General features: G+C 45.0%; 1 pseudogene; it reads right to left on the bottom strand.

Annotated features, from left to right (window-relative positions):
* LOC138071727 (protein SET-like) overlaps positions 1–24,653 on the bottom strand; it is a 37,192-nt pseudogene extending 12,539 nt beyond the window's left edge.
* Positions 24,654–25,874: the final 1,221 nt, after the last annotated feature.

A 25,874-nucleotide genomic window follows, 5' to 3' on the forward strand; every position in this document is an offset into this window, starting at 1 on the left:
GGATGAGCTTTTCCATTTATGCAAAAAAAAATGCTGTTGAGATTTTGATGATGATTGCATTGTCTGTAGACCACTTTGTGAGTACTATCATCTTAACAATATTAAGTCTCCCAATCCATGTACATGGAAAATCTTTCCATTTAATTTCAGTTCAGTTCAGTCGCTGAGTCGTGTCCAACTCTGCAACCCAATGTTCCACAGCACGCTAGGCCTCCCTGTCCATCACCAACTATTGGAATTTACTCAGACTCATATCCATTGAGTTGGTGATGCCATCTAACCATCTCATCCTCTGTCATCCCCTTCTCCTCCTGCCCTCAATCTTTCCCAGAATCAGGGTCTTTTCAAATGACTCAGATCTTCACATCAGGTGGCCAAAGTATTGCAGTTTCAGCTTCAACATCAATCCTTCCAATGAACACTCAGGACTGATCTCCTTTAGGATGGACTGGATGGATCTCCTTGCAGCCCAAGGGACTCTCAAGAGTCTTCTCTAACACCACAGTACAAAGCTTCAATTCTTTGGCGTTCAGCTTCCTCTATATTCCAACTCTCACGTGCATACATGACTACTGGAAAAACCATAGCCTTGAATACACGGACCATTGTTGGCAAAGTAATGTCTCTGCTTTTTAATATACTGTCTAGGTTGGAGAATCCCAGGGACAGAGGAGCCTAGTGGGCTGCCGTCTATGGGGTTGCACAGTCGGATATGACTGAAGCAACTTAGCAGCAGCAGCTAGATTGGTCATAACTTTCCTTCCAAGGAGTAAGTGTCTTTTAATTTCATGGCTGAAGTCACCATCTGCAGTGATTTTGGAGTCCCCCCAAAATAAAGTCAGCCACTGTTTCCAATGATTCGCCATCTATTTGCCATGAAGTGATGGGACGAAATGCCATACATAATCTTAGTTTTCTGAATGTTGAGTTTAGAGCCAACGTTTTCACTCTCGTCTTTCACTTTCATAGGGAGGCTCTTTAGTTCTTCTTCACTTTCTGCCATGAGGGTGGTGTCATTTATATACCTTTGATTATTGATATTTCTCTCATCTATCTTGATTCCACATTTAGCTTCAGTCAGCACAGTGATATAGTCTGCATATAAGTTCAATAAGAAGGGTTACAATATACACCCTTGATGTACTCCTTTCCCGATTTGAACCCAGTTTGTTTTTCCATGTCCAGTTCTAACTGTTGCTTCCTGACCTGCATACAGATTTCTCAAGAGGCAGGTCATGAGGTCTGGTATTCCCATTTCTTTCAGAATTTTCAACAGTTTATTGTGATCAACACAGGCTTTGGCATAGTCAATAAAGCAGAAATAGATGGGGCTTTTTTTTTTTTTTAGAATTCTCTAGCTTTTTTGATGATCCAGCAGATGGTGGCAATTTGATCTATGGTTCTTCTGCCTTTTCTAAAATCAGCTTGAACATCTGGAAGTACACAGTTCATGTATTACTGAAGCCTGGCTTGGAGACTATGACTAACATCCAAAAAACATGTCCTTTTCACTATAGGGGTCTGGAATGCAAAGTAGGAAGTCAAGAATCACCTGGAGTAACAGGCAACTTTGGCCTTGCAGGACAGAATGAAGCAGAGGAAAGGCTAATAGAGTTTTGCCAACGGAACACACTAGTCATAGTAAACACCCTCTTCCAACAATACAAGAGAAGACTCTACACGTGGACATCACCAGATGGCCAACACTGAAATCAGATTATATTCTTTGCAGCAAAGAGGGAAAAGCTCTATACAGTCAGCAAATATAAGATGGGGAGCTGACTGTGGCTTGGATCATGAACTACTTACTGCCAAATTCAGATTATATTCTTTGCAGCAAAGAGGGAGAAGCTCTATACAATCAGCAAATGTAAGATGGGGAGCTGACTGTGGCTTGGATCATGAACTACTTACTGCCAAATTCAGACTCAAATTGAAGAAAAAGGGGAAGAACACTAGACCATTCAGGTATGAACTAAATCAAATCCCTTATGATTATACAGTGGAAGTGACAAATAGATTTAAGGGACAAGATCTGATAGACAGATTTCATTATGAACTATGGACAGAGGTCCGTGCCACTGTACAGGAGACAGGGATCAAGACCATCTCCAAGAAAAAGAAATGCAAAAAAGCAAAATGGCTCTCTGAGGAGGCCTTACAAATAGCTGTGAAAAGAAGAGAAGTGAAAGGCCAAGGAGAAAAGGAAAGATATACCCATTTGAATGCAGAGTTCAAAGAATAGCAAGGCGAGAAAAGAAATCCTTCCTCCGTGATCAGTGAAAGGATATAGAGGAAAAGAACAGAATGGGAAAGACTAGAGATCTCTTCAAGAAAATTAGAGATACCAAGGGAACATTTCATGCAAAGATGGGCTCCATAAAGGACAGAAATGGTATGGACCTAACAGAAGCAGAAGATATTAAGAAGAGGTGGCAAGAATACACTGTACTGTACTGTACAAAAAGATCTTCATGACCCAGAAAATCATGATGGTGTGATCACTCACCTAGAGCCAGACATCCTGGAATGTGAAGTCAAGTGGGTGTTAGGAAGAATCAGTAGAAACAAAGCTAGTGGAAGTGATGGCATTCCAGTTGTGCTATTTTAAATCCTGAAAGATGATGCTGTGAAAATGCTGCACTCAATATGCCAGCAAATTTGGAAAACTTAGCAGTGGCCATGGGACTGGAAGAGGTCAGTTTTCCTTCCAATTGCAAAGAAAGGCAATGCCAGAGAATGCTGAAACTACCACACAATTGTACTCATCTCACACGCCAGTACAGTAATGCTCAAAACTCTCCAAGCCAGGCTTCAACAGTACGTGAACTGTGAACCTCCAGATGTTCAAGTTGGTTTTAGAAAAGGCAGAGGAACCAGAGATCAAATTGCCAACATCCGCTGGATCATCAAAAAAGCAAGAGAGTTCCAGAACAAACATCAATTTTTGCTTTATTGACTATGCCAAAGCCTTTGACTCTGTGGGTCACAATAAACCGTGGAAAATTCTGAAAGAGATAGGAATCAGACCACATGACCTGCCTCCTGATAAATCTGTATGCAGGTCAGGAAGCAAAAGTTAGAACTGGACATGGAACAACAGACTGGTTCCAAATAAGAAAAGGAGTATGTCAAGGCTGTATATTGCCACCCTGCTTATTTAACTTATATTCAGAGTACATCATGAGAAATGCTGTGCTGGATGAATCACAAGCTGGAATCAAGATTGTCGGGAGAAATATCAATAACCTCAGATATGCAGATGACACTACCCTTATGGCTGAAAGTGAAGAAGAACTAAAGAGCTTCTTGATAAAAGGGAAAGAGGAGAGTGAAAAGGTTGGCTTAAAGTTCTACATTCAGAAAATGAAGATCATGGCCTTGGGCCCCATCATTCATGGCAAATAGATGGGGAAACAGTGGAAACAGTGGCTGACTTTGTTTTTTTGGGCTCTAAGATCACTGCATATAGTAACTTCAGCCACGAAATAAAAAGACACTTACTCCTTGGAAGGAAAGTTATGACGAACCTAGAGAGCATATTAAAAAGCAGAGACATTACTTTGCCAGGAAATGTCCGTCTAGTCAAGGCTATGGTTTTTCCAGTAGTCATGTATGGATGTGAGAGTGGGTCCATAAAGAAGATTGAATGCCTAAGAATTGATGCTTTTGAATTGTGGTGTTGGAGAAGACTCTTGAGAGTCCCTTGGACTGCAAGGAGATCCAACCAGTCCATCCTAGAGGAAATTAGTCCTGAATATTCATTGGAAGGACTGATGTTGAAGCTGAAACTCCAATACTTTGGCCACCTGATGTGAAGAGCTGACTCATTTAAAAAGATCCTGATGCTGGGAAAGATTAAGGGCAGGAGCAAAAGGGGACAACAGAGGATGAGATGGTTGGATGACATCACCGGCTCAATGGACATGAGTTTGAGTAAACTCTTGTAGTTAGTGATGGACAGGGATGCTGCGGTCCATGGGGTTGCAAAATTCAGACACACTGAGCAACTGAAGTTAAGTGATTATGTAGAGTTACTTAATTGAATTATGTCTGTGTGTTGATCTCATATCCACAACTCTGATGAATTAAATAAATAGGTCTACTAAGTTCTTTATGTGGATTCTTTTGTCCAGTTCAGTTCAGTTGCACAGTGGTGTCTGGCGCTTTGTGACCCCATGGACTGCAAAATGCCAGTCTTCCCTGTTCTTCACCAACTCCCATGGCTTGCTGAAACTCATGTCCATTGTGTTGGTGATGCCACCCAATCACATTATCCTCTGTTGTCCCCTTCTCCTCCCGCCTTCAATCATTCCTGGTATCAGGGTCTTTTCAAATGAGTCAGTTCTTTCCATCAGGTGTCCAAAGTATTGAAATTTCAGCTTCAGCATCAATCCTTCCAATCAATATTCAGGGTTGATTTCCTTTAGGCTGGACCGGTTGGATATCTTTGCTATCCAAGGATTTTTTAGGATTTTATATATAAGATCAAATCATCTGTTAGTAGAGTTACTCATGATTCTTACATTCCATTTTAGGTGCTCTTTCTTCTTATTTAATTGCAATGGCTAAAATTCCCAGTCCAATGTTGAGCAGAAATGATGAAAGTCAGCATCCTTGCCTTGTTCCTGATCTTTTTTAAGGCAGGTGTTTACAGTCATAAATTTCCCTCTGAGCACTTCTTTCAAAGTATACCATAAGTTTTGGGGTGTTTTTTTTCATTTTCATTCATCTCAAATTATTTTCTAATGTACCTGTAATTTCTTCTTGATTCACTGTTTGTTTCAAGACTATGTTATTTAATTTCCACATATTTGTGAATTTTCTATTTTTCTCTCTGTTACTTGACTTGTGGTTTCCTTTCATTGAGGGTACAGATCACACTATGGATTATTTCAATTTTTTAAGCTTTCCCAAGACTTTTTTTGCCCAACACATGTTCTATTCTGGAGAATATTCCATGTATTCTGCTGTTGTTTGGTGGCAGCTACTGTATACATATGCTAGGTCTAGTTGGTTTTTTATATTGTTAAAGTCCTCTTTTTCTTTACTTATCTTCTGTTTGGCTATTCTACCCATTATTAAAGGTAGAGTATTGAAGTCTCCAACTGCCACTGTAGAACGGTTGTCTCTCCCTACCATTCTGTCAATGTTTACTTCAAACAATTTGGGATTTTGTTGTTAGGTGTAAACTATGCTTACAATAGTTATATCTGTTTTATTAATTTATCACTTTCATCATTGTATGATCTTTGTCTTTTTTGATAAAGTTTGACTTAAAGTCTAATTTTATCTGATATTACTACAGCCACTCTAGATCTCTTTTGAGTATTATTTGTACAGAAAGCTTTTTCATCTAACTTTCAACCTACTTGTTCTTTTGGTTTTAAAGTGAGTTTCTTGCACATGATGTGTAGTTGGGTCACATTGTTTAGATCCATTTTTTCTCATCTCTAATTTTATTTGGAGCAGATAATCCACTTACATTTAAAGTAGTTAGTTATTGATAAGAACTTCCTTTCACCGATTTTCTTTTTCCTTGCATATGTATTATATATTTTATCTCTCAGGTCCTCCATTACTGACAAACGTGGGTTAGATTGGTATTTTCTAGATACTTACCGTCTTGAGTCCCTTCTCATTTATTTCAGTGTATATGTTCTTAGTGGTTTCCCTGGAGAGTACAATGAATATCTTTTCTCAATATTTAGAAGAATCTAGTTTGAAGTAACTCAACTATTGAAGCAAAGTTGACATTAATTCAAACTAGGTTGTTCTAAACCCTTTTATAATGTTATTGCCACAGTTTATATCTTTCTACATTGTGTGCCCATTGGCATTGTTTTATAATCATTGTTTCATGTTTTTGTATTTAATCATATATGAAAAGAGAGAAGTTATAAACTGAAAATATATTAATATTAACTTTTATGTTTACTTATGTATTTACTTTTGCTGATATGCTTTATTTCTCAGCACAACTTCAACTTATTGTCTACTGTCCTTTCATCTCAATCTAAAAATCTCCCTTCAGCACTGCTTGTAGAGCTCATCTACTAGAAATGAATTATCTCAGATTGAATTTATCAGGGAATGTCTTAATTTGTTGTTCTATTTTGGAGGAAAGTTTTGCCAGGTATGGAGTTCTCAGGTGACAGTTTTTTGTTTTTTGTGTTTTTTTTTTTCAGAACTTTCAATATGTAACCCGATTGCCTTCTAGACTTCATGGATTTTGATGAGAAACTGTCACTCTTATGAGGATCAATTTGTACAAAAAAGTTGCTCCTGCTTTGCTGTTTTCAAGGTTCTCTCTTTGGTTTTTGATAGTTTGATCACAATCTGTCTTGGTGTGCATCTTTTGTTTTTATCCTTTTTGAGATTCATTGAGTTTTTTTGATGGAGAGCTTCATCATCTGCCTATTCTAGAGTCAACATTCTAAAATCAGGTTTCAATCAGTTTTGAAGTTCCTCTGGATTTTAGATATGTAAGTGCACATCAGTATGCCTAGTGGAATCACACCACATGAGCATTTTGCCTTTGTGGATTCTGTGACATGGACTTGAGAAGGAGCGACAAAGACAAAGGGACATAACTTCTTAGACATGCCCTCTTAGACTTCTTATGACAAGGTCTCATGGGCCTTGAGCTCCTCACTGTGATTGTGCTTCCAACATAGACCATCACACACACCTCCTGAAAGACTTCCTAACATGCAAGCAGTATAGTTTGGGAGATTTATAGCTGTTTAGCATTGAAAGAAAGACACAAGTAAAGCTCCTGTACCCCAGAGATAACCACTGTCAGTATTTTGGAGAACATCGTTTTGTGAATCTTTCTGTGAATATAAACACATAACATATATGTCTCTGTATTCATCTATGAAAGAGCTATGTCTAAGGACATACACGCACAACACACACACAAAGAATTTGTCCTAGGGGTCCTCACCCAGACTCTTTCCTGACTAAACCAAAAAACCCTTAGGGATCCAACCAACGCACTCGATGACAACTCAACTGCCCTTGCTGTCTCCAGCCACTCTCCCCAAAGCAGACCTTCCATTCATTGCTGTCTGGTTCTTCTTTCCTCCTGGGGAAGCAGGAATGCCTGACTGAGGAGGTAAGTCACAAAGAGAGCCACAGCTCGCCCCTTCTCCATTCTGTGGTGACCAGACAGCCCCACAAATAAGTCATGTCCTTACTACCCCAGGCTGGAGCTCCTTGGTCAAAAGTAACCAGTATGGTTTTAACCGTGGTTTTAACCATGGAGGGAGGCTGCAGTGTGTGATTCCCCAGATTGCCTCTGGTCTTGTTGACAGATGTATTTCCAATGCTACCTACAGAAACCAGAAGCCATGGGGAGAGGCAACTGAACTGTCATCTCAGAATTCCTCCTCCTGGGACTGTCAGAGGTGCCCAAACATCAGCCCCTCCTCTTCTGTCTGTTCCTGTCCATGGACCTGGTCGCTGTGGTGGGGAACGTACTCATCATCCTGGCCATCGGCTCAACCTCCTACTTCCACACCCCCATGTACTTCTTTATAGACACCCTGTCCAGTGTGGACATCTGCTTCACCTCCATCACTGTACCAAAGATGCTGCTAAACATCCAAACCCAAAGCCAAGCCATCCTCTACGTGGCATGCCTCACATAGATGTATTTCCTAATTTTGTTTCCAGAGCTGGACATTGTCCTCTTGGCAGTGATGGCTTATGACATATTTGTAGCCATATGTCACCCTCTCTACTATGCCACAACCATGAGTCCCCAATACTGTATCACATCGGTGCCTTTGGTTCTGATAGTCACAAACATCTATCCCTTGATCCACACTGTCCTAATGAGCACACTGTCATTCTGCACAAGTGTCAGAATTCACCACATCTTCTGTGAACTCTATGCAAATTCACCACATCTTCTCTGAACTCTATGCATTGCTAAAGCTCTCCTGCTCAGTGAGTTGGTGGTTTATACCATGGGGAGCTTTCTTTTTGTCACTCGTTTGTCTGTATCTGTGCCTCCTGCATGCACAATTTCTCAGCCATCCTGAGACTTCGGTCTTGCCAGGATAAGCTGAAAGCCTTTTCCACTTGCAGTCCCCACTTTGCTGTGGTGTCATTATTCTATGGGACCCTGTTTGGGGTGTACCTGCTCCCCTCTTCCTCCTACACAGCCAAGGACTCAGTGGCCACGGTGTTGTATGCGGTGATACCTCCCATGTTCAGCCCCTTCATTTACTGTCTGAGGAACAAGGACATGAAAGGGGCCCTAAGGACCTCCTGGGCTGGAGAAGGCTCTTGTCTCAGTAACAGCAGTTTCTGCTTGGTCACAACAAGACAAAGCTGGCTTGTCTTCTCTGTGCCTTCAGGTGGGAAGGGACTGTCCACAGGACAGATGTGATCAGATGCCCAGCTCAGCGCCAGATTTCTGCTGTCCTCACACCCATCTGCTCATTCAGCCACTTGTCCCTGAGTGACTCTTGTGTGCCAGGCCATGGGTGGAAAGGTGGGACAGCCTGTCTTCAGTTCAGTTCAGTTCAGTAGCTCAGTCATGCTTGACTCTTTGCGACCCCATGAACTGCAGCACACCAGGCTCCCTGTCCATCACGAACTACCAGAGTCCACCCAAACCCCTGTCCATTGAGTCAGTGATGCCATCCAACCATCTCATCCTCTGTTGTCCCCTTCTCTCCCTGCCCTCAGTCTTTCCCACCATCAGGGTCTTTTCAAATGAGTCAGCTCTTCACATCAGGTGGCCAAAGTACTGGAGTTTCAGCTTCAACATCAGTCCTTCCAAAGAACACCCAGGACTGATCTCTTTAGTATGGACTGGTTGGATCTCCTTGCAATCCAAGGGATTCTCAAGAGTCTTCTTCAATGCCACAGTTTAAAAGCATCAATTTTTAGTGCTTAGTTTTCTTTATAGTCCAACTCTCATATCCATACATGACCACTGGAAAAACCATAGCCTTGGCTAGACGGACCTTTGTAGACAATGTCTCTGTTATTTAATATGTTGTCTAGGTTGGTCATCGGAGAAGGCAATGGCAACCCACTCCAGTACTTTTGTCTGGAAAATCCCGTGGGTGGAGGAGCCTGGTAGGATGCAGTCCCATGGGGTCGCTAAGAGTCGGACATGACTGAGCGACTTCACTTTCACTTTTCACTTTGATGCATTGGAGAAGGAAATGGAAGCCCACTCCAGTGTTCTTGCCTGGAGAATCCCAGGGATGGGGGAGCCTGGTGGGCTACCATCTATGGGGTCGCACAGAGTCAGACATGACTGAAGCGACTTAGCAGCAGTAGCAGCAGCAGGTTGGTGATATTTTTCCTTCCAAATAGTAAGTGTCTTTTTATTTCATGGCTGCAATTACTATCTGCAGTGATCTTAGAGCACAAAGAATAAAGTCAGTCATTGTTTCCAATGTTTCCCCATCTATTTGCCTTGAAGTGATGGGACCAGATGCCATGATCTTTGTTTTCTGAATGTAGAACTTTAAGCCTACTTTTTCACTCTCCTCTCTCTTTCATCAAGAGGCTCTTTAGTTCTTCTTCAATTTCTGCCATAAGGGTGGTGTCATCTGCATGTCTGAGGTTATTGATATTTCTCCCAGCAATCTTGATTCCAGCTTGTGCTTCTTCCAGCCTAGCATTTCTCATGATGTACTCTGCATGTAAGTTAATAAGCAGGGTGACAATATACATTCTTGACATACTCCTTTTCCTTTTTGGAACCAGTCTGTTGCTCCATGTCCAGTTCTAAATGTTGCTTCCTGACCTGCATACAGGTTTCTCAAGAGGCATGTCAGGTGGTCTGGTACTTCCATCTCTTTCAGAAGTTTCCACAGTTTATTGTGATCCACACAGTTAAAGGCTTTGGCATAGTCAATAAAGCAGAAAGAGATGCTTTTCTAGAATTCTCTTGACTTTTCAATGATCCAGCAGATGTTGGCAATTTGATCTCTGGTTCCACTGCCTTTTCAAAAACCAGCTTGAACATCTGGAAGTTCATGGTTCACGTATTGCTAAAGCCTGGTTTGGAGAATTTTAAGCATTGTCTGCATGAACATTTAATTTTCCATGAATTCTATATGTCTTTCTAGACCATCTCAAACTCTGAGTGCCCCGTGAATTTTTACCTCATCACGAGTAATGGAGTGGTTTGTTTTGTGCTGGGCAGGCACTGATTTGAATGAGTTTATGTAATGATTCAATGTTCCAAATATACTGTGATGGAGAAGCTGGAATAGTCCCCATTTTCTAGATGAGGAATATCATGAAGCAAGAGACGACGCTCCCACCTTCTGCTTCTGGGGGAGAGATGTTTTCTCCTCAAGACACGAAAATCGGCCATGAGGTGCTTCTTTCACCCAGTGGCAGAAAATGCACGTGTTGAAGAAGACAGGAGAAGGGGCAGTGGGGCAGGGGGTGGTGCCTCAAACTCCTGGGCTGATCAGGGCTAGTCAATACCTTTCTCAAACCACAGAGCTACCCGCTACCTTCATAAAAGACGTTCCCTGTGCAAGTGAAGTGAATGGTTCACCCGCCTTTCTCCACAAATAAACATGACAACCATCATAACTGTGTAGCTGGGAGCCTTTCCGGCCAATGGACATGATGGCCATCAGGCCCAGGTGCTCTGCTGAGATGGGCTTTTCAGCCTTCTCTACAGACAAAGGTGGAGTCTGTGTCCCCGACAGTTGAATCTAAGCTGGATTGGGACTGGTTGTTCTGATGGAGCGTGGCAGAAAGTGATGCTGTATGACATCCAAGGCCGAGTGGCAGATGGCAGTGCTTCTTCTGGAGTGGTTCCAGGGCAGTGGGATCCCTGAGCTGCCTCTGGGAAGACAGTATCCCCTGAGGCCACCGCACTGGGAGGAAGTCAAGCTCCTCTAAAGTGCTCTGGTCCTCAGAGCCCAGCCTTCCGTGCATCCCAGATGGCAAACATGTGAGTGAGGGTGCCCTCAAAGGATTCCATGACCACCTGCCTCAGGCTTCCCAGCCAAGGCCTCAGACATCACGGAGCAGAGAAAACAGTCCCCCCTGTGGCCTGTCCTAATTCCAGACCCACAGACCCTATGCACACAACTTGTGCAGGTTTTAAGCCACCACCTCTTCAGGGTAAACTCTTATGCAGCCACAGTAACTGGTACACATAGTGATGACTACAATAGCAGCAACACAGTAAAGAATGGTGGCCAACTATTGAGGCTTTCAATGGCTGAGTCAAAGATCTCTCTTGGTAAATGTCACATTGCATTTGAAAATATGTGGGCTATTTTCAAATCTCTTTTGATATTGGTTTCTAACAATTCAGTGATATTACAGCAGAGTCTGTTGAACTTTTGCCCCTGGTTTGATGTTCCTATGGGCTTCCCTGGTGGTTTCCCTGGGGCCTCCCTGACAGTAAAGAATCTGCCTGAATTGCAGGAGACTCAAGTTTGATCCCTGGTTCAGGAAGATCCCCTGGAGAAGGAAATAGAAAACCACTCCAGTATTTTTGCCTGGAGATGTCCATGACAGAGGAGCCTGTTAGGCTACAGTCCGTGGGGTCACAAAGAGTTGGACACAACTGAGCAACTAACACTTTCACTTTCATGTTTTTTATGTTCCTGTGTATGTTCCAGTGTCTCCTAGTGCCTGTGGGTACTTAAATAGAATTTGTATCCTACTGTTGTGTGAAAATTAGATACATCTAAATTACGTTGAATTGGTTCATGGTGCATTTCAGGTCTACTATATCCTTCTACATTAGTGTATATTCATTCCATTAATTTTTGAGACTTTGATATTGAAACTCCAACTAAAAATCTTTATTTCTGTACTGAAAACTAATTGCAATATATAGCAGAACTGTATGTACATTTGTTCTGTATTTTCCAAGTCTCCTGTAAAAATATTATCATGCTTTCATAATTAAAAAAATAATGAAGTAACAAAGAAAAAAATGGTGGCCAACATTTACATGACACTGACTTTGTATGTATTCTAATTATATCTACTTTATTCACGCTCACCAGTCAGTTCTCATGACAACCCGCCCAGGTAGGTATTCTTACTAACTTGAATTCCCAGACTACAAAGCCAAGGTCCAGAGCTATTACCAAGGAGAGTACAAATCAAAAACTCAATGTGATATCATCAGAGTTTTTCAGAGTGGCTGTCACCAGGCGGACAACAAATAACAAGTGTTGGTGTGGATGTGGAGAAAGGGAAGCCTTGTACGTTGCTGGTGGGAAAGTGAAGTGATGCAATCACTATGGAAAACAGTATAGAGGTTTCTCAAAACGTTAAAAATCGAATGGCCATATGATCCAGCAATCTCACATCTGAGGATTTATTCAAAGAAAACAAAAGCACTAATGTGAAAAGATATATGAACTCCAATGCTTGTTGCAGTGCTATTTACAGTAGCCAGAAGTGGAAGCAACAGAAGGATCCAGTATCAGATGAATGAACCAACAAAATGTGGTGTGTGTAGTAGTTCAGTTTAGTTCACTCGCTCAGGCATGTCCGACTCTTTGTGACTCCATGGACTGTAGCACACCAGGCCTCCCTGTCCATCACCAACTCCTGGAGTTTATTCAAACTCGTGTCCATTGAGTCAGTGATGCCATCCAACCATCTCATCCTTGGTACATGTATATCTCAGCCATAAAAAATGAAATCTTGCCATTTTGACAACATGAATGAATCTAGAGGGTATTTTGCTGAGCAAAATAAGCCAGACAGAGGAAGACAAATACCGCTTGATCTCTCTTATATGTGGAATCTAAAAAAAAAAAAAAAGGAAAGCAGAATCATAGAAATAGAACAAATGAGTGGCTTGCAGAAGGGTTGAGTGTGGGGAAAATAGGTGTAGAAGATGAAGAACTATAAAATCTCCAGTTATGTAAAAAGTAAGTCACAGGTATGTTTACAGGTTAGCTCAGCAATTGTACCCAGCTGACTGTCTGGAGAGAGTTTCCTCGTGGAACCCAATGAATACCTGGCACTTAGGAGATGGCACTGAAATTCGAAGGCCCTAGAGTTGGTGGGCAGAAGATGGGAGAGAAGGGACAGACAGTGGGAGAGAAGCCTGCATATGGACCGAGGGTCCCCCTGGAGTCTGCCACAGACCACTGACCTCCACAGGACTGTGAACAAAGTACTCAAAGTCAAGGAAAGGGCCACTAGAGAGGATAAACGGTAACTCTGCCCAGCACCCAAGCTGGACAGGGACTGGTGACTGTCCCCACCGGTCACAGTGACAAACCTCATAATTTCAGGAGGCCTGGGGCACAGAGCTCACAGCACTCTCAGCTGAGTAGTGTGGGGAAAATATGAATCCTACACCGAAAGGATGGATGTGAGAGTTGGACTATAAGGAAAGCTGAGCGCCAAAGAATTGGTGCTTTTGAACTGTGGTGTTGGGGAAGACTCTTGAGAGTCCCTTGGAATTCAAAGAGATCCAAGCAGTCCATCCTAAAGGAAATGAGTCTTGAATATTCATGGGATAGACTGATGTTGAAGCTGAAACTCCAATACTTTGGCCACCTGATGCGAAGAACTGACTCATTTGAAGAGACCCTGATGCTGGGAAAGATTGAAGGCAGGAGGAGAAGGGAACAACCGAGGATGAGATGGTTGGATGGCATCATTGATTCAATGGGCATCAGTTTGAGGAAGCTCTGGGAGTTGGTGACAGACATGGAGGCCTGCTGTGCTGTAGTCCATGGGGTCACAAAGACTCGGACACGACTGAGCCACTGAACTGACACTGAAAGGTGCTCTGGTCCCACATAGCAAATCTTCAGAGGAAATATCAAAAGCTTCCAACTATTTCAAAGTCACTTCACAGCATCCCAGATCAGAATATAAAGACTACCCAGAACCCAGTGTGAAATCATAATGCCTGATAGCCAATCTAAATTAACCAGGCATTCAGAAAACTGGGAGAGTCCAACCCATAATGAGAGAAATGGAGCAATAAGATGCATCCAGATTGGAGAGAAAAAGAAAAATTGCCTTTATTTGAAGACATGTACACCCATATAGAAAATCTGATGGAGTCTTAAAAGAATGACTAGTCTAATGATGGAGTTTAGCAAGTTTGCAGGATGCACACCATTGTAGAAAGAGCTACTGTAAGAATGCACACAAATTAAAACTAAGAGGCTCAATATTCCCTGTTGAAAATAAGGGGAGAGGTGGCCCCTCCTTTCCTTAAATCATTTGCTTTAGAAACGTGTAAGTTGTTTCTGTGTATCCCTTTGAAACTATGCATATAATTTCGTTTTCTTTTTTTATGTTCTGTCTGCAGCATGAAAGAGGAAAGGGCAACCCACTCAGGTATGTTTGCCTGGAAAATCCCATGGATAGAGGAGTCTGGTGGGCTACAGTCCAGAGAATCACAGAGAGTCGGATACGACTGACTGACTGAGCACGCACGCACACACTGCACCATGATCTGCATGCAGGATCTTGCTTCCCTGGACAGGGATCAAAAGAGTACGCCCTGCAGCTGAAGCACAGAAGCCTAACCATTGGATGGCCAGGAAAGTCCCTGAAAGTATGACTATACTTTTAAAGGCTATACAAGCCTCCTGTTCAGCTTTACATCCCAGAAATATCTTTTTCAAGGACCTAGCAAACATCTCTTTGGAATGTAAACATCAATCAAGAGAGCACTCTCTTTCTCCCAGTTTCCATTGGAGGGGAGACACCTAACTTCAGTGGGCACCTGGCTCCCAATTGTGAAACTGGCTCCTGTCATAAAGATGAGAGGCTAATTTTTCACTAGTATAAACCAATTGGATTAGTATGCTTTAGATGCTGTAACAAAATGCTGAATCACTCCCCTGATCCACACTGGGTGGACTAAAGGACAGAAAGTTATTTTCTCACAGTTCTGGAGGCTACAACTTCACAATCAGGGAGCCGGTAAATTTGGCTTCCAGTGAGGACCCTTTTTCTGGGCTGTAGATGGCCACCATCTATATTGCCTTGTGGCCTTTCCTCAGTGCACATGTGGAGACAGATAAGAAAGGTGGGGGTACGGTGAGAGGGAGAGAGAGAATGCATGTGCTCTCAGGTGTCCTCTTATAAGAACACGGAAGTGTTTGTTTATGTGTGCATGTGCAAGTGTGCACAGTCAGATGAATGGTTGTGAGACCAGGGCCTCATTCTTTTGGTAGAAATTTGAAGTATATTTGATTTACAATGTTGTGCTCTTTTCTGGTGTACACCAAAGTAATCCAGTTATATATATTTTTTCATATTATTCTCCATTATAGTAAATTATAAGGTACTGAATATAGCTTTATGCACTCTAGAATAGACACTAATTGCTTTTCTATTTCATATACAGCAGTCTGTAAGTGCTAATCCCAAACTGCAAATGTATCCCTACCCAGCCTTTCCCCTTTGGTAATGGTGAGTTTGTTTACTATGCCTGCAAACTTTCTGTTTCTGCTTTGTGAATAAATCTTTTGTATCACATTTTCGATTCCACATATCAGTCATATCATATGATACTCGTCTTTCTTTCTCACTTTCCTTCGTATGTTCATCTCTAGGGCAGGGATCCATTCATAGGACTTCATGTAACATTAATCATGTCCTTGAGAGCCCTCTCTGCAAATAGAGCTGTGTGTGTGTGCATGCGTGTGCGTGTGTGCACAATCTGTCGTGTCTGACTCTTTGCGACCCCATAGACTGTAGCCCACCAGGCGACTCTATCCATGGGATTCTCCAGGCAAGAATACTGGAATGGGTTGCTATGCCCTTCTCCAGGGCATCTTCCCGAGCCAGGGATTGTACTGCCGTCTCTTGCATCCCGTGCGTCGATAGGTGGATTCTTTACCACTGCTCCGTGTGGGAGGCCCAATTAGAGCCATACTGGGGTTAAAGTCTTCAAATATTAATTTGGAAGGGGCAGCAGATAGCGTGGGTCTCAAATCTCAATCCAAAACATTAATTAACTAATACATAAGAGTCACCACACTTGCTGGGCATACTTAGGATGAAGCAAAAGTGAGACCTGGTGGTGTGAAGTCCTCTTACATGAGGACAAGTAAGTAAGGAGTCAGATCTACTGGCTATACAGAAGGCTGAGAGTTCTCTCTGTCTCTGGAATCTCTCAGGAGATTGCCTGTGACGTGCCTCAGATTCTGGTACAATGCCAGCTCAGTAAGACACCTGTTTTTATTCTGCCTTTGTGGAGATGACTTCTGGGGTGGCAAAAGACTGTGTTCTAGTTTTATTTCTTAGCTACTAAAGTCTGTGAAACGAGAGAAGAGAAAGTGCAGGGTGGCTGGGGATCCCGTACACTATGGAATGTCCACCTCAAAGGGGGGCAAAGAAGGTTTCAAGATACAAACGGACTTCGCAGGACAGGGAAGCCACTGGAAAGTCAGTCCTGGGCTTCGCATCACCCTGTCTTCTCCGCAACTGCCATCATCTACTGGACTTCCCTGGTGGCTCAGACGGTAAAGCGTCTGTCTACAATGCGGGAGACCTGGGTTCGATGCCTGGATGGGGAAGATCCCCTGGAGAAGGAAATGCCAATCCACTCCAGTACTATTGCCTGAAAAATCCCATGGATAGAGGAGCCTGGTAGGCTACAGTCCATGGGGTCGCAAAGAGTTGGACATGGCTGAGCGACTTCACTTTCACTTTCACTGTTCTTGCACTTGCCCAGTGCCAAGTTTGCATTATTCACACAGATGTTCCTTGAAGCCTCCAGCAGGAAAAGCACAGTCTCAGTCTGTGGCCACAGTGCAGAGGCTGGTGTGGTACCGTGGCCAAGAAAATTTAAGCTTCAATGGTATTTTTCAGAGAACTGTAACAAATAATTTCACAATTTGTATGGTAATACAAAAAACCTCCAATACCCAAAGCAATCTTTAGAAAGAAGAATGGAACTGGAGGAATCCACCTGCCTGACTTCAGGCTATTCTACAAAGCTTCAGGCATCGAGACAGTATGGTAATGGCACAAAGACAGAAATACAGATCAATGGAACAGAATTGATAGCCTAGAGATAAATCCACGCACCTATGGACACCTTATCTTTGACAAAGGAGGCAAGAATATACAATGGAGGAAGGACAATCTCTTCACCAAATGGTGCTGGGAAAACTGCTCAACCACTTGTAAAAGAACGAAACTAGGACACTTTCTAACACAATTTACAAAAATAAACTCAAAATGGATTAAACATACAAGTGTAAGACCAGAAGCTATAAATCTACTAGAAGAAAGCATAGGCAAAACACTCTCTCACAGAAATCCCAGCAGGATCCTCAATGACCCACCTCCCAGAGCAATGGAGATGAAAGCAAAAATAAACAAATGGGACCTAATTAAACTTAAAAGCTTTTGCACAATGAAGGACAGTACAAGCACGGTGAAAGACAGCCTTCAGAATGGGAGAAAATAATAGCAGTCAAAGCAACTGACAAAGAAGTAATCTCAATAGTACACAAGCATCTCATGTAGCTCAATGCCAGAAAAATAAACGACCCAATCAAAAAATGGACCAAAGGAATAATCAGACATTTCTCCAGAGAAGACATACAGATGGCTAACCAACACATGAAAAAGATGCCCAACATCACTCATTATCACAGAAATGCAAATCAAAACCGCAATTAGGTACCACCTCACGCCGGTCAGAATGGGGGACATGCGAGAGAGGGTGTGGAGAAAAGGGAACGCTCTCACACTGTTGGTGGCAATGAAAACTAGTACAGCCACTGTGGAGACAGTGTGGAGATTCGTTAAAAAAATTTGAAATAGAACTGCCAGGTTTGTTTGTTTGTTTAAGTCACTCGGTTGTGTCTGACTCTGCGATCCCATGGACTGTAGTCTAATAGGGATCCATGGGATTTTCCAGGCAAGAGTACTGGAGTGGGTTGCCATTTCCTTATCCATATGACCCAGCTATCCCACTGCTGGGCATACACTCCGGGGAAATCAGAATTGAAAGAGACTCGTGTACCCCAATGTTCATCACAACACTGTATACAATAGCTAGGATACGGAATCACCCAAGAGGTCCATCCTTAGAGGAATGGATAACAAAGCCATGGTACCTATACACAATTGAATATTACTCAGCTTTGAAAAAGAATGAATTTAAATCACTTTTAATGAGGTGGATGAAACTGGAGCCTATCATACAGTGAAGTAAGGCAGAAAGAAAAACACCAATACAGTATATTAATGCATATATATGGGATTTAGAAAGGTGGTAGCGATGACTCTATATGTGAGACAGCAAAAGAGACACAGATGTAAAGAACATCTAGAGAACAGCATTGACACATGTATATTACCATATGTGAAATAGATCACCAGTCAGTTTTGATGCATGAGACATGGTGCTCAGGGTCAGCACACTGGGATGACCCTGAGGGATGGGATGGGGAGGGAGGTGGAAGGGGTGTTCAGGATGGGGAACACATGTACTGCTGCTACTGCTGCTGCTGCTGCTAAGTCGCTTCAGTCTTGTCTGACTCTGTGCGACCCCACAGACGGCAGCCCACCAGGCTCCCCCGTCCCTGGGATTCTCCAGGCAAGAATACTGGAGTGGGTTGCTGTTTCCTTCTCCAATGCATGAAAAGTGAAAAGCAAAGTGAAGTCGCTCAGTCGTGTCCACCTCTTAGCAACCTCATGGGCTGCAGCCTACCAGGCTCCTCCGTCCATGGGATTTTCCAGGCAAGAGTACTGGAGTGGGGTGCCATTGCCTTCTCCAGAACACATATACACCCACGGCTAATTCTTGTCAATGTACGGCAAAAACCACTACAATATTGTAAATAATTAGCCTCTGATTAAAATTAATTAATTGTTTAAAAACGTAGAAGCTTGAATCAAAAGGGCATAGATTCAAATCCAGCCTCTCTCTGGATTTGAGATCCTAGCTGAGAGAACTGAAGAAAGTTACCAAGCCACTCAGCTTCAGTTACTCAACTCCAAAAGGTATCATGACTATTAGACATGATAATGCAGGTAACGTGCATTAACGTAGTGCCTGCAAAAGATTTTTGATTTTAATTATATTTTCTCAAGATTATACTAACTGCCTCCCCCCTCATTCTGGGAACACTTAACCAATTGTTCCAGCACTTTTCTTTTCTTGGTGTAAAACAAGGCCAGTAAAGCACAAAGTTTTTACTCAAGTGTTACTGGATTCTTTGCTCATGAAAATTGAGGTGTTTTGTTTGCTTGACTATGGCAGGAAACAGATCTAGTAGTAAAAAGGAGTGTGAGGAAAATAGCATTCTGGTGGGGGCAGCTCATTTTCTGAAGAGCAATTCTGTATTGTAGATATACCTCCCAGAATCTATATTAAAAACAGAACCATTCATACAGAGACTACAAGAATCCCACTGAAATATTATGTATAATGGGGTAAAACTGAGGACAATTAAGTCTTGAGCAATTACATTATAATGCACCTTTTACGCATCAGTTCAATGTGATGTTTGAAGAAGTTTTAGACAGAGGTAAAGCTCAGACGTTAGATGAGAAAACCCTAGAAAACAGTTAATGCCAAACCTTGAAATCCTTACTCATTGATATGACTGTTGTATACATTTAATGTACACCTACAACTCAGAACTACCAAAGTATTCCAAAAGGTAGACAGCGGCCAATGCTGAACAACAGGACCCCAATATATATATCTATATCTATTACTTTATTTTACATTACAATACTATATTGGTTTTGCCATACATCAACATGAATCCGCCAAGGGTGTACATGTATTCCCAATCCAGAACCCCCCTCCCACCGCCCTCCCCATACCATCTCTCTGGGTCATCCCAGTGCACCAGCCTCAAGCATCCTGTATCCTGCATCAAACCTAGGCTGGCAATTCGTTTCTTATATGATATTATACATGTCCCATTTCCTAAATTGCCTTCAGTTGCTTTGTGATGCTTGACTATCTGGACCCAGAATCTCCCCTCAGACTCAAGGACAGAGGCAAGAAAATCTGGCCACTGCAAAGAAACTCAAACACGGAAATAGCTCAGTTTTCCTATCTGTGGTAACCAGTATTTAAGCACCAATCAAAACAAGAGGTCAGAGGGTGTTCAATATCCAGTAGGGGCCAACAATTAGGCTCCCGATCAAGTGGCAAATAGTGCAAAAATCCTGGCCTAGGGAAGGGCTCACCACTTAGGACAGGACATTCCTGTGGCCTCAACCTCCGTTTCCCGGCTGAGAATTCAAAAAGAAGGGGACACAAAGTGCTGCACTCCCCACTTTGCACTCCCCAGTGTGTCCATCAAAGTGGACATCTGGCGTGACAACTGCAGTGGTTCAGCCCCGACTCACCAAAGACTGAGGCCTCCACACGTGTACAGGCTGGGCTCAGCACAGGCAGAGGTGGGTGCACCACCCCTTCCCTAGTCCTCTTGTCCAAAAACAGTATCAGATCACTGCCAGTCACCACCAGCTCCCTCTCAACAGCTTCGGGGTCGAGGTCAGCATCCTGGGTCAGGTACCTGATGACCACGTCCACATCCAGGTAGGACAGGGAGGACACCGAGAGGGTGCCGGCATATTTAGTTAAGGGCCAGCTCACAGGGACATCCCGGTTCTGGCCCCCAGGTCTGGCTGAGGCCTGCTTAACCCCAGATCACCTTGGGGGAACTGTGCACCACTGACCATCAGGCCACCCACAAGTCTCTCTGGCCATATGGCCGCAGCTCACGGGCTGCTAGTTTTGGACTCCCTTGGTCCCCGACTTCCCTTCTGTATCCCAGTGGCACCCCTGCACCCCAGCCTCTGAAGCTTCTACGGGTCATCTTACTGTGCTCCTCCACCAACCACTGCCTTACAGCCTCGGTGAACCTGCAGGCTCCTTGGAAAGGATACAACTTCAGCACCAGGCCTCGTGGGGCTCCACGCAAGGCCAAAGCCTCTGCACTTTGCACTGGGACAGTTGATGCACCCAGGGTCTGGGGGGCCGCCCCAGACATAGCGCCCTAATCTGTAGCCTGCTTTCAGCCTCCCATGGATCTGTGGGCTCCAAAACAATGTGGCATTCTTTCAATACCCTCTCCACTGCCCAGAAAGCCAGCACCACTGTCACAGGACTCCATGGCCGCCACCTGTCCTTCCCAGAGATCAACAGGAGCTGAAGAGAGACTGAGCCCCTCACAAAGTCCTTCCCCTTCTGTGAAAGGATGCCCAGTGCACCTGCAGAGACTCCCCTAAGGGTGCCTCCTCACACCAGACTTGTTATAACCTAGCGTGACCGGCTACCCATGTGCCACTAGGGAGACCCCGTGAGGCCAGAGGGACTCAGCTCCCTCATGAAACCAAGCTCATTTCAGGTCCCCCCAATGGGCCTGCGCATACAGGCCCGTCCTGTGCGGGCCCAGACGGTGTGGAATGGACACAGCTAAGTGTCCACAGAGAGGCCACTGAGAGAAGGGCCATGGCTTTCTACTCCCAAGGCCTTGAACGATGCTCCTAAACATCTCCTCAAGGTGATAAAGGTTAATGTTGCTCCCCTACACCCTCCAACAACTCCCCACAATAAAACTCCAAGTAAAACACACACAGCAGGGAAGAGTAGGACCTCCAAGAAGAGGGGTCTTCCCCAAGTTGGGGGATCAGGAATGATGGGCGTCCTCACTGAGCCCACCATGGAGGCACCACCCTCAGGACCTCATCTAGACCCTAGTACATCCCAAAGGCCCGTCTCCAAAATCCAGCCCCTGGGGCTTAGGGCTTCAATATGGGAACTGAGGGTGGAAGAAGGACTCAGACACTCAGTCCACAGGCCAGTGTTACTGGCTTCCTATCTATGCTCACGTGAGCCTTTTAGGTAGGGAGACAGCGATTGATTAAACCAAGCATAGAAACCACATCTCTTCTGCCTGATAGCCCACCTTAGCTATACGGACAGGTGTGACAGCCAAGGCCTCACAGGTCCCCAGCTGAGGGACAGATGGAAACAGGAAAGGAAGACTTCCTGACATAACAGGGTTAAAGCAAGGCAAAGCCATGCGTCCTAAGGAAGTTCCTGGAATCAGAGGAGCTGTGGAGGTGACATCAGCTGTGGTGACCTATGGTCACTCTACTTTCTCTCCAGTTCTGCTCAGGGGTGCACTCCCCTCGGGCGGGCCCAGGCTTCCCCAGCTGTCCTGGCCAGTGGTGTGGACCCTCCTTCTCCTGGGCCAACAACACCCCTCTCATCTCAAGGCCAAGAGTTGACAGGGCCTCTCTAGGATCCTCTCACCCATTTCCAGGCCACTTCTCCACCTGAGGGGCTGGTTCCCATGTGTCCCCAGAGGCTGCGCAGAGGTGCAGGTGTCACTCAAGAGGCTCCCACCCTCGGGCTTCCAGTGGCACTGGTGGAGCTTTAACAACGGGATCTCCACACACAGAAGGGGCCCTGCCTTTGTTGATCTCTGTGCTGTACACTCCCAGGACAGTTGACTATAAGCCGCCAACAAAACGCCACCACCACCAAGTGCCTGGCTGCAAAAAAGATGCTCCTGGTCAGCTGCCTTAAGCAGCGAACTCCCAGGGCTGCAACCTGCCTCTCACCACACACAGGCACTCTACTCTGAGTCTCTGTACCTCCCACGAGGGGCACCCAGACTCCCATTGCATTTGCCGCCCACACCACGCACAAGGGTAATTAGCTGGCCCAACCTGGACCCATCTAGAATGCGCATTCCACAATGCAGCTTTGACTTTGCCCGCATGCACCACAGAAGGGGTTCACTAGACAAAGGTAGCAGATGGTGAGGGGCTGAAACACTTAACCCACCAGCATCTTCCCTTTGCCTGTTGCTGTTCATTCAGTCATGTCCGATTCTTTACAAACCCAAGGACTGTAGCACTGCAGGCTTCCCTGTCCTTCACCATCTCCTGCAACTTGCTCAAGTTCATGTCCATTGACTCGGTGATGCCATCCAACCATCTCATCCTCCATTGTCCCCTTCTCTTCCTGCCTTCAAATGTTCCCAGCATCAGGGACTTTGCCAATGAGTCACCTCTTCCAATCAGGTGGTCAAAGTGTTGGAACTTTTCATTTTACAGAAATCAGATAAAACGCATCAATTGGAAAGATAGAAAGAAATATGTATTTATCTACAGACAAAATGATCGTCTATGTGCGAAGTCCTATTGGACGTATAAGAGAGCTATTACAATTAACTAGTGAGTTTAGCAAGGTTTCAGGGTCCAAGGATACTCTGGAGTGGACTTGGACTGCAAGGAGAACAGACCAGTCAATCCTAAAGGAAATCAACCCTGAATATTCATTGGACGGACTCATGCTGATCCTGAAGGTCTATACTTTGGCTACCTGATGTGAAGGGCCAACTAACTGGAAGAGATCCTGATTCTGGGGAAGACTGAAGGCAACAGGTGAAGGGGGAGATAGAGGATGAGATGGTTAGATAGCATAACCCACTCAATGGACATGAATTTGAGCAAATTCCAGGAGATAGTGGAGGACAAAGGAGTCTGCTGCATTACAGTCCATGGGGGCACAAATAGTTGGCCATGAATTATAGACTGAAAAACAACATCATTCAGGTGTTATATGAAAAGTGCAATGTGCACTTGTTCTGTGGAGTCCAACTCCTTGCAACCCCATGAATTGTAGCCTGCAAGCTCCACTGTCCAGGATTTCTCCAGGCAAAAATACTGGAGTGGATTGCCATTACCTTCTCCAGAGGATATTCCCAACCCAGAGACTGAACCCAGTCTAGCACACTGCAGGCAGATGCTTTACCATCTGACCCACCAGGGAAGGCCTCTGGTAAGTCTTAACGTTTAATAGAACTATAAGATCGTAAAATATTCCAAAATTAATACTGAATGAGAGTATACAACTTTCTTATTCTCCCACTTCTTACATTGTCTTCAATTACGTTGTACTCCTTGAATATCTGGATCTCAGAACCTCCCTTCCAACTGAAAGAAAAATGCAGTATCAGGAAGTGCAGCAGCTAAAGAATAAAGTCAGAGACAGCACAATAGCTCAGTTTTATTTTTTGCAGTTAACAATCACCAAACAAACTATGTAGACACTGAGCCGCCAAAATCAGCACAGACATAAGATGAAGCCCAGTCAAAGTACTGCAGAAAGCAATCCCCTGGGGAGGGTCACTTGAAGCTACGGCACATAGGCTAGGATCAAACCCCTCTTTTGTGCTGAGAAACGGGGCCCCCAATGTGCTGCAAGGACCGCATCACCTGGGAAAGCTGCTCCAGACAGAAAACGATGGAGCTCTGGAGCAGGCCAGGGTCTTCAGCAGTCAATCGGCTAAAAGGGAGGGAAAAGAAATTCAACTTTCTGCTGAGAAGCAGAAAGAGGAACATGTCCTCCCTCTGTTCCCGCACACCCACAAGCCCAGAGCACCACACTTTTCCTTTAGGCTTAACCGTCCATTATGGCTCCTCCTGGGCCCAGACTGGCCTTGCCCACCACCCACCACCCACCACCCACCACCCACCACCCCCTCCCCGGCCTTGGCCCCCTGTAGAACTCACAGAACCAGCATGCGGCCGTTAACATCGAGCTCCTTCCGAATCGGCCCTCGCAGTTGAGTACGTGGAGTCAGGAAGTGGCGGGCGATGTCAGCTTCCGCGTGTGATGAGAAAGGCACAGTGAGGCTGCTGGTGGACATATGGTTAAGGCATCATCCGCATTTCTCATTTTGCCTGTACGTCAGGATCCCTGCTCACTGAGACACGCCTTCTCCCACAGGAGGCCGACTAGAAAGTCCGGACCTCTCAGCCTATACTCTGAGTACACCCTGGATATCACCGCACGACCCTCTGGGTCCCTTCAGGTTGCTTTCCCTCACCACCATCGACACTACTCATTTTGCCTTTACGTCAGGCTCCCTGCTCACGGAAACGCCTTCTCCCACAAGGCCACCACCAGACACCCTGGATATCACCACCTGACTCTCTGGTTCCCTTCAGGTTGCTTTTCTTCACTATCTTCCCCTGGCAGCCTGACCACTCTGACCCATATCCTCCAGCCCCCAGAGTACCCTCCTCCTACACTTTAGCACCACTTGCAACCCCCCAAATCACCCCTCTCCCACAACCCGGCCCCCGCGGCCCCCTGGCCCACCAGGGTTCCTGGAATAGGATACAACCGGAGGTCTCGGTTACTCAGAACTGCGGCTCCAGGTGCAGCATCTCTACTAGGCCCTGGAGCGTGAGGTGGCCCCGAGATCTGCAGAATGGCACCAGCTGCGCCACCTGGCTCTCCTGCAGCGCTGGGGCCTCTGGGACCAGCCAGGTCACCAGCGCCTCCAAGAACCCCGCGACCGACGACGTCACCAGGGTCATCCTGGCCACCAGCACCACCCGGCACTCTGTGGCTACCATGTGCTGTGCCCGCTGCAAATTCCACGGCACCTGGGTCTTCTTGGGCTGCCCTGGTGGCTCCTCCACCATGTGCATCGGACTCCATCTTGAACCCTCTCCCCTTCCCTCCGCAGCGCGAAAGACTGAACCCTCCTTACAGAAACCAGGCGTGTACTGCCACCTGCAGCTCAGCATAGGCAGAGCGCCTGCGCACACTCACTCTGGTCCTGCCTCTCGATGGGTTCCCACTGACCATTTGTTCTCGCGATGACTGCAGGCTCTTTGGCAACGGGCGCCCCCTGCTGAAATTTCCTGCCTTAGTGTGCCGCGTCGCCCCCTTCCGCCTGTGCGGACACACACTCATGTGGTCTGGGTGCTCTAAGTCAGCCCTGCCATGGCCCGGAAACCTGGTGAACGGCTTAGTGGTGAGGCCTCTGGTGTGGGGTCCAGCCCCTCAGTGTGCATGCTCAAACAGACAGTGCCACACTCCTCAGTGACACGACTGATTCTGTTCCAAGCCTGCAAAC

The sequence above is a fragment of the Capricornis sumatraensis genome, chromosome X, assembly GCF_032405125.1.
Source record: "Capricornis sumatraensis isolate serow.1 chromosome X, serow.2, whole genome shotgun sequence".
Taxonomy (NCBI): domain Eukaryota; kingdom Metazoa; phylum Chordata; class Mammalia; order Artiodactyla; family Bovidae; genus Capricornis; species Capricornis sumatraensis.